This window comes from Heteronotia binoei, chromosome 3 (genome assembly GCF_032191835.1).
Source record: "Heteronotia binoei isolate CCM8104 ecotype False Entrance Well chromosome 3, APGP_CSIRO_Hbin_v1, whole genome shotgun sequence".
Classification (NCBI taxonomy): domain Eukaryota; kingdom Metazoa; phylum Chordata; class Lepidosauria; order Squamata; family Gekkonidae; genus Heteronotia; species Heteronotia binoei.
In genome coordinates this window covers 181,426,606-181,436,060 of record NC_083225.1, presented here as the reverse complement: position 1 = coordinate 181,436,060, position 9,455 = coordinate 181,426,606, and the positions used below count along the sequence as shown (strand labels likewise).

The 9,455-nt window shown below is 46.1% G+C and overlaps 1 non-coding gene across 1 annotated transcript; it reads right to left on the bottom strand.

Moving 5' to 3' along the window:
- Positions 1 to 796: 796 nt before the first annotated feature.
- TRNAN-GUU (transfer RNA asparagine (anticodon GUU)) lies at positions 797 to 871 on the bottom strand. The gene has a single exon. It is a non-coding gene; the product is annotated as a tRNA-Asn (tRNA).
- Positions 872 to 9,455: the final 8,584 nt, after the last annotated feature.

The window sequence follows — 9,455 nt, the reverse complement described above, 5'->3', positions numbered from 1 at the left end:
TTTGGTGTAGTGGTTGCCTGACCAAGTTTTATTCTGGGCAGGGCTTCTTCTTTTTTTGTAGAAAAAGCCCAGCAGGAACTCATTTGCATATCAGGCCACGCCCCCTGATGTCACCACTGTTTTTGCACAGGGCCCAGGAGGGATTAATTTACATATCAGGCACCAAGCCAGCCAGAACTGCGTTCCTGTGCATTCCTGCTAAAAACCCCTGATTCCGGGTATAAACTTTTGGGTGGATGCGCACAACACCTTATTCCCAGAATTAAACTTGATGGTCTTAAAGGCGATGATGATACGTGGTGACTTTTTTTCTTCCTTTATGAGCATTTACATTTAAAAAGTATAACATCTTACTATAAAGCATTCTGCGTGAGACGACATTTTGTTCAGATAGGAAACTTATCACTGGATACCATGCAGCAATAAAAAGGGTTTCATAATTTTCGGCCAAAGGAATCCGAGACTGAACAGAAATCCTAGTCATTATAAAATATTCCCAGAACCTTTGTTGCCATGCTAGGAGAGATGGGGGATTTTTATCAATCCAGTGCACCGCAAGTGTCGTGCAGACAGCTGATATTAACATATGTATTCTTTCTAAGTTTGTTTTATCTGTTCCAGGATCCACTCATTTACCGAGGAGAAGCACTTATGAACATATGCACATATGAAGCTGCCTTCTACTGAATCAGACCCTTGGTCCATCAAAGTCAGTATTGTCTACTCAGACTGGCAGTGGCTCTCCGAGGTCTCAAGCTGAGGTTTTTCACGCCTATATGCCTGGACCCTTTTGAGTTGGAGATGCCGGGGATTGAACCTGGGATCTTCTGCTTAACAAGCAGATGCTCTACCACTGAGCCACCATCCCTCCACTAATGAAGGGAGGGAGGGAGGGAAAGAAGGAAGGAACATATGAAGCTGCCTTATACTGAATCAGACCCTTAGTCCATCAAAGTCAGTATTGTCTACTCAGACTGGCAGCGGCTCTCCAGGGTCTCAAGCTGAGGTTTTTCACACCTATTTGCCTGGACCCTTTTGAGTTGGAGATGCTGGGGATTGAACCTGGGACCTTCTGCTTAACAAACAGATGCTCTACCACTGAGCCACCATCCCTCCACTAATGAAGGGAGGGAGGGAGGGAAAGAAGGAAGGAACATATGAAGCTGCCTTATACTGAATCAGACCCTTAGTCCATCAAAGTCAGTATTGTCTTCTCAGACTGGCAGCGGCTCTCCAGGGTCTCAAGCTGAGGTTTTTCACACCTATTTGCCTGGACCCTTTTTTGGAGATGCCAGGGATTGAACCTGGGAACTTCTGCTTACCAAGCAGATGCTGTACCACTGAGCCACCGTCCCTCCCCCCCCACTTCAGGTTTCAAAGGTCGGTATATGTTTGTAGTAAGTACAATATGTTGTATGATAAGTTTCCAGAAGTTCTGAATATATGTGCAGGTCCACCAACAATGAAAGCAGTCTCCGATTCCGCCACATTGTTTTATACATTTTAGGCTCATGTTGCTATTTATGTGGTGGAGCACCTTTGGAGGTAGGTACCACTGTTTTCGTTACAAACGGGATGTTCGCTGTGCTTCACATGCGCTTCGAATTTGCTGCTTTGAAAAAAAGCAGATACGCCCAATATCCACAAAAAAGATAGCTTTCCTCCTGATAACTTTGTCTAGATCCCCCCTCTCCCACCTTAAAAACAATATTAACACTAATGTGGAAAATCAGTTTTGGTGCAGGGGAAAGCTCAAGGGCAGTTCTAGAGATAAGATAGAACAATCCATCGAGAACAGCTACATGTATTTCCAACCAACAAATTAAAAAGCGACGTTCTCGGCATATGAGAAATCACACTGCATCTGTGCATCACAGGAGGGGAATGTTTAGTTTATTCATAGCTCACAGATGTTCTGCTGTATTATGTCAAATTTCTAAGGATGTTGGAGGGTCATTCGGTTAAGACGTTCCTTTGTGGTTGCTATGGGGCTGGATATAAATAAAACACAGTACTATTTAGTTGCAAGGTGCATTTCACGATGGGATACCTTCCATTTTGGCCAAGTTGCATGCTCTTCTCTGAGCTACGATTTGGCCCCGGGTGCCTCTTCCTGCTCCACATATTAGGGTTGCCAAGTCCAATTCAAGAAATGTCTGGGGACTTTGTGGGTGGAGCCAGGAGCAAGGTCGTGACAAGCATGACTGAACTCCAAGGGGAGTTCTGGCCATCACGTTTAAAGGGACCCCACACTTTTTAAATGCCATCCCTCCACTGGAAATAATGAAGGATTGGGGCGCTTTCTTTGGGGGCTCGTAAAACTGGACCTGCTGGTCCAAACATTTTGAAACTTGGAGGGTAGTTTGAGAAGAGGCATCAGATGCTATGCTGCAAATGTCGTGCCTCTATCTCAAAAAATAGCCCTCCACAGAGCCCCAGATACCAACAGATCAATTCTCTATTATACCCTATGGGAATCAGTCTCCATAGGGAATAATGGAGTGTCCGGCAGACATTTCCCTCCTCCTCCCACTTTCTGATGACCCTGAGGTGGGGGGAGGGCCTCCAAACCGGGGGATCCCCTGCCCCAACCTGGGGATTGGCAACCCTACCACATAGTCATCTAACAGCAAGCATAAGGCAGTGCAAAAATAAATCTAAGCATCACTAGGTACGCTTGGTTCCTAGTGGCTCGTGGGGCAGAAGGTGTTCCACCTCCTCTTTGACCCTGGTGAGCCCAGGTTGAGGCATCATTTCCTGTCCTCCTCAAAAAGTTACTTCCTCACATTTAACCCTTCCCAACTCAGTTCCCTGCCTGAAGAAGGGGGGAGGGAAGGGGGAGGGTTGCCAGGTCCCTCGGATGATCAGGCGGGGGGTGGGGCTGCACTTACTGGGAATGGGGAGGAAAGAAGCCAGAAATAAATGCAACATGCCTACATCATCCAGAAATTGCATCGGGGGTGACACTGTGGTTTGTGGGCGAAACTCTACGGTAGAATTAGCTTCTTACCATAGAGCATAAGAACATAAGAGAAGCCATGTTAGATCAGGCCAATGGCCCATCCCGTCCAAAACTTTGTGTCACACAGTGGCAAAATTTATATATATATATATATACACATACATACACACACACACACACACACACTGTTGCCAATAGCCACTGATGGACCTCTGCTCCATATTTTTATCTAAACCCCTCTTGAAGGTGGCCATGCTTGTGGCCGCCACCACCTCCTGTGGCAGTGAATTCCACATGTTAATCACCCTTTGGGTGAAGAAGTACTTCCTTTTATCCGTTTTAACCTCTCTGCTCAGCAATTTCATCGAATGCCCACGAGTTCTTGTATTGTGAGAAAGGGAGAAAAGTACCGCACTTCTTTCTCTACTTTCTCCATCCCATGCATTATCTTGTTAACCTCTATCATGTCACCCCACAGTCAACGTTTCTCCAAGCTAAAGAGTCCCAAGCGTTTCAACCTTTCTTCATAGGGAAAGTAGAGTTTTGCCCAAAAATCAGAGCATTGTCCTCCCCCTCAGCAACATCACCAACATCACAGATTCACTGTCTTGTACATCACTCTAGGTGCATATAAGTGTTGTCTCCTTGAAAGGGACGTCTCTCTTTTTTTCTTAACCTGGGAGCTGCCTCCTGACCCCTCCCCTTCTTTCTCCCTTTATCCTCTCACTGCTTTCACATGGCCTTCCATAAAGGCAGACATCTTTGCAGGTCTCTCTCGTAGATTCAGTGCCCTCATATTTCCACACACGATACCAGACAAGCTGGCCACTTGTGATACAGATAGTATTCTTTAGATTAGGCCTCTCTCTCCCCCCACCCCCCTCCCCCCTTTCAGCTGCAGCCTGAATGTGTGCTAAATCTACACGAATAGACATATTTTTTTTGCAATATACTTCTTGGGAGATTCATTTTACTGCATGCAATATCACACTTCTATGATGCGGCAGACTCTGCTCTATTATCCCAAAGTCCCAATATTTTACATACTTTCTCCAAATATACAGAAATTTAAAATTTCACACAAACCCACACACCTATTCAGCATAAACCACACAGATCAAGAAGTGGGATCAGCATGCTAAATGTGATTTATGAAGAACGGTCACCCACATTTAACCTAAGAAGACGCTTTATGAGGTACACTGCTTTAACAGAACATTTGGCCTACAGACAGGAGAGTGCAGGCAAGGGTCCCACATGTGTTGCATACAGAACAGTTTGTCAGGGGATAGGAAGGCCAAACAAAAATCTTGGGAAGAGGCCTTGCAAGATAATCTACACATATTCCACCCATACAGAAAATACTTGATAGGGGAGCTATAGAAGCGGATTGGAAATGTTAAAATGACGCAGGTTATTATATAGCGAGTGCAGTCAGCTTCAGGTAAGCGAGAACGTTTATTGAACCAGAGCAGAACTGAACACAAATAGGCCACCCCACTCCTTATATCCATTCGGCCTGAGTTAAACACGCCCCCTTATGTGGGCAGCAATCCACTTTATTGGTCTCTCCAGGATCCGTTTCAGGTCCTTCAGTGGCTCTTAGCCACAGCATATTGATGGAACTCTGTCTGGGGCAGTGATGCTCTGTATTCTTGGTGCTTGGGCGGGGGGACACAGTGGGAGGGCTTCTAGTGACCTGGCCCCACTGATGGACCTCCTGATGGCATCTGGTTTTTGGCCACTGTGTGATAGAGTGCTGGACTGTGGATGAGCCAGTTATCCCAGATAAGAGACCTATGGCTGACCCAAGGCCATTCCAGCAGCTGCAAGTGGAGGAGTGGGGAATCAAATCTGGTTCTCCCAGATAAGAGTCCACTCACTTAACCACTACAACAAAGTGCCAAGGCCATAATTTGCTGTGGGCACCAAAAAATTTTGAGCCAGTCCCAGATGGGTCATTGTGAAAGATACATTTGGATTTGTGGGTCCAGTTGAGAACCAGTGCTTTAAGTACAGCAAGGTATCACATTCCCTTCCCAACCAACGAAACTGTTCTTCTCTCAGATATCACCAGCATTTATTTATTATTCTGTTCCCGTACAGTTCTTTCTCCAGCATATATTTTCCTCGCCACCCGGCAAATCTTTCTCTTCCAGGAGTCCGTCCTTAACAACAGATGTTAAATTGCACTCTGATATGGGAAATGAAAACGCAAGGCTGTGGTGGTGACACAGGGGCAGAAAAATATTCATCTGCCATTTTACATTTGAATAAATATGCTTTAATTGGATCCCAGGCCTGCGCTGAGTGGCATTAAAAGCCGAACGGAACAAAGCCTCCCAATGCGAACACTCCAGTTTATCTGGAAGTTATGACTGGGTAGGTAACAGTCCTAGTGCAGAAATTGACCTTGAGGACCATTCTGAAAACAGAAAGACTGACAATGTTAATCGATACAAGCCAGCTGGTTTCAAATGGAATGAGGGCAGAGATATTGAACTCATTTGTTATGAGGGCTGGACCTGACATAAATGGGACTTTGTCGGGGCATGCCATGTGTGTCATAAATAGGGTTTCCAATCCCCAGGTGGGTAACACAACAAAAAATGCAAGCTAGTGACCCATTTACTAAGAAGTGTATAGAAATCAGTCCAAATGTCCAAAACATGTACATTCAAGTCCCAAAGTAGTGTGGCGACAAGCCAATCGATTAAGTACTTGTTTCTTTCCAGTCTTCATCAGACCTGGGAACAATATTGATTCAATTATATAGATTCTTTATACAATTTTCAAAAAAGAGGGACGCAGGGCGTCTCCAGCAGCAATTTCACATCGGCTACAGCTCAGTATGTGGCGTCTTGATTTCTATATACTTCTTAGTAAATTGGTCACTAGCTTGCGTTTTTTGTTGGGTTATCCATTATAGTGACCTCTCTTGGATTGTATTCAATCCCCAGGGGGGGGGGCAGGGGAATCCCCCGCTTTGGAGGCTCTTCCCCCATTTTATGGTCATCAGAAAGCAAGGGGGAGGGAAATGTCTGCTGGGCACTCCATTATTCCCTATGGAGACCGATTCCCATAGGGTATAATGGAGAATTGATCTGCGGGTATCTGGGGGGGCTGTTTTTTTTAGATAGAGGCACCAAAATTCCAGCAGAGCATCCAGTACCTCTCCTCAAAACACCCTCCAAGTTTCAAAAAGATTGAACCAAGGGGTCCAATTCTATGAGCCCCCAAATAAGGTGTCTTGAATTGGACATGGCAACCCTTGTCATAAAATGTAATGCCAGGTAGCGGAGATATAAATTTTTTAAAGGACACAGAGAAACACAAAGATATTACAGCAGTTATTTCATCGGAGCCGAGGGTTGCCAGGCCCAATTCAAGAAATATCTGGGGACTTTGGGGGTGGAGCCAGGAGACACTGGGGGTGGAGCCAGCAGCAAGGTTGCGACAAGTTTAATTGAACTCCAAACTTCTGGCCATCACATTTAATGGGACTGCACTCCTTTTAAATGCTTCCCTCCACTGGAAATAATGAAGGATAGCGGCACCTTCTTTGGGGTCTCATAGAATTGGACCCCCTGGTCCCATCATTTTGAGCCAGTTTGGTGTGGAGAGCCAGTTTGGTGTAGTGGTTAAGTGTGCGGACTCTTATCTGGGAGAACTGGGTTTGATTCCCCACTCCTCCACTTGCACCTGCTGGAATGGCCTTGGGTCAGCCATAGCTCTGGCAGAGGTTGTCCTTGAAAGGGCAGCTGCTGTGAGAGCCCTCTCCAGCCCCACCCACCTCACAGGGTGTCTGTTGTGGGGGAGGAAGGTAAAGGAGATTGTAAGCCGCTCTGAGACTCTTCGGAGTGGAGGGCGGGATATAAATCCAATATCTTCTTCTTCTTCTTCTTTGAAACTTGGTGGGTATTTTGAGGAGAGGCACCAGATGCTAAGTTGAAAATTTGGTGCCTCTGTCTCAAAGAACAATCCCCGCAGAGCCCAGATACCCATGGATCAATTCTCCATTATACCCCATGGGAATACCCAATGGGAGTATTACCCTCTCTCCCCTCCTGCTTTCTGATGACCCTGAAGTGGGGAGAGGACCTCCAAACCGGGGGATCCCCTGCCTCCAACTGGCACCCCACATTCCTGTGTGTATGTGTTGGAACTAATATTTCTCCGCAAAACTGGAGTTCCTTGACTTTGTTGAACTCTATATTTTAACTATGGTTGGTCCCAAACCTTTCCCCACTTGCTCTTAAAAATATAAACTAAAAATATAATTGGTCTGAGCCTAGGACCCACATGAAATGGCTGAGCATTGCAATCTTCTCCCCTCTCCCAGGTCTACTCAGAGTAGCCATGGCTCTCCTGGGTCTAAGGGTGTTTTTTTATTATTGGGTGGTTTGAGACAATAATTTTGCCTGTCCTCTTCAGCACTTGTTCTGCTACCTTCCATTGGACTCTGCATTAACGGGCTGTAAAGCTAATATTTCTCTGTAAAACTGGAGTCCCTTGAGCCTGCAAAACTCAATAGTTTAACCCAGGGCTTTCTTGTTCAGGTAGCCGGCTCCAGGTTGACTCAGCCTTCCATCCTTCCGAGGTCGGTAAAATGAGTACCCAGCTTGCTGGGGGGAAAGTGTAGATGACTAGGGAAGGAAACGGCAAACCACCTCATAAAAAGTCTGCTATGAAAACATTGTGAAAGCAACGTCACCCCAGAGTCAAAAATGACTTGTACTTGCACAGGGGACTAACTTTACCTTTTTTTCTTTGTAGAAAAAGCCCAGTGGGAACCCATTGGCATATTAGGCCACACCCTCTGACATCACCATTGTTTCACATAGGGCTTTAGTGTAGAAAAAGCCCAGTTGGAACTCAATGGCATATTAGGCCACACCCCCTGATGCCAAGCCAGCCGGAACGGCATCCCTGTGCATTCCTGCTCAGAAAAAGCCCTGGTTTAACCATGGGTGGTGCCAAATCACGCCCCCCCATTAAAAGGTGCCTGCCGAAATTGGAAAGGTGGAGAAATAGTGGCATTTTGCAAAGCAATTTTTAAAACAAAAAAGAAGCACAAAGATCACAGCAGAAGGAAACACCCCCCCGCCCCCCCTACATGTGAGGAGGACTACAGAAGCTGGGCTTGGTGACTGGAATATTTGGTAGCCCCGCCCTCTGCTTTCTGCTCTCAGAGGTAGCCCTGCCCTCTGTTCTCTGTATTCGGAGGCAGCTCTGAGTACGAAGAACAGTACTTAGAGAGTACTTCGAAAGACAGGGTGGTGTTTTGGTTAGGGAGTCAGAGTAAGATGTAGAGACCCAGGTTCGAATCCCCACTCTGCCATGGAAGCTCGTTGCGTGACCTCGCTATCTCAGTCCGGCCGACATCAAAGGGTTGTTATGAGGAGAAAATAGAGGATGGGAGAATGTTGCAATATCCCCATCGGCAGGGCTTTTTTTTTGTAGCAGGAACTCATTTGCATATTAGGCTACACCCCCCTGATGTAGCCAACCCTCCCAGAGCTTACAGTAGGCCCTGTAAACTCTTGGAGGATTTGCTACATCAGGGGGGGGTGTAGCCTAATATGCAAATGAGTTCCAGCTACAAAAAAGTCCTGCCCATCAGGGAGAAAATTGGGTAATAAACTTCTAAATAAATCAAAGAAATAGCATGCTGCTTTTAATGGAGTTTGGAGCTGAGCTCCAAAATCTATTTGGAGCTCAACTGTCATACACTCAAGAACTGAAATTTTACGGGCTTTGATCTACTGTTTTGGTCGCTGCCCTCATGTGATTCCATATATTAATTGCGACTCTATTAAAATAATTACAAGAGTACTAGCCCACAGGTCAAGTAGGACTTGAGCGATGATGCGTGCGTCTATTTTTATGCATATCCCTCCTGATGAAAGGCCTACAGAACAGACATTAGGGGCCCCTCCTCCTTTTCTCCTCACTGCACACTCCTCGGTTATCAAAAGGTACTTTTCAAACATTTTGCTAATGGTAATGGGCCATTTTCTGCAGGTCCGTTCTCCTAATAGCAGTGCTTTCACGGGGAGCTTTTCACTGGCGCAAGAGGTCCTGTTGACTGCAACGTGCATTTTAAATGGTACTCCTCGTGTCAAGCTATTTTCTCTTTTTCTTTGCCGTGTATCACTCTGGTTTTCTCTGAGTCTCCTGGAGGCAAAGTCTCAGAATAGGCAGTGCCGCTGGCTCGCTGTGTCAATGCTAATGATCCCCCAAGACCTTCAGCCCTTGTGATCCCTGTTTTTTGTCATGATTTATTCCCCCTTTTGTACACATGTATACCTTAGTATTAGGGTCACCAAGTCTCCCCTGGCCACTGGCAAGGGATGGTGGGTAGGGTTGCCAAGGAAACTCCTAGAGATTTGAGGATGGAATCTGTAGAGGACAGGAACCTCAGCGGGTACAATGCCATAGATCAGCGGTGGGCAAACTTGCTTAACGTGGGAGCCACATAGAACAAACGTCA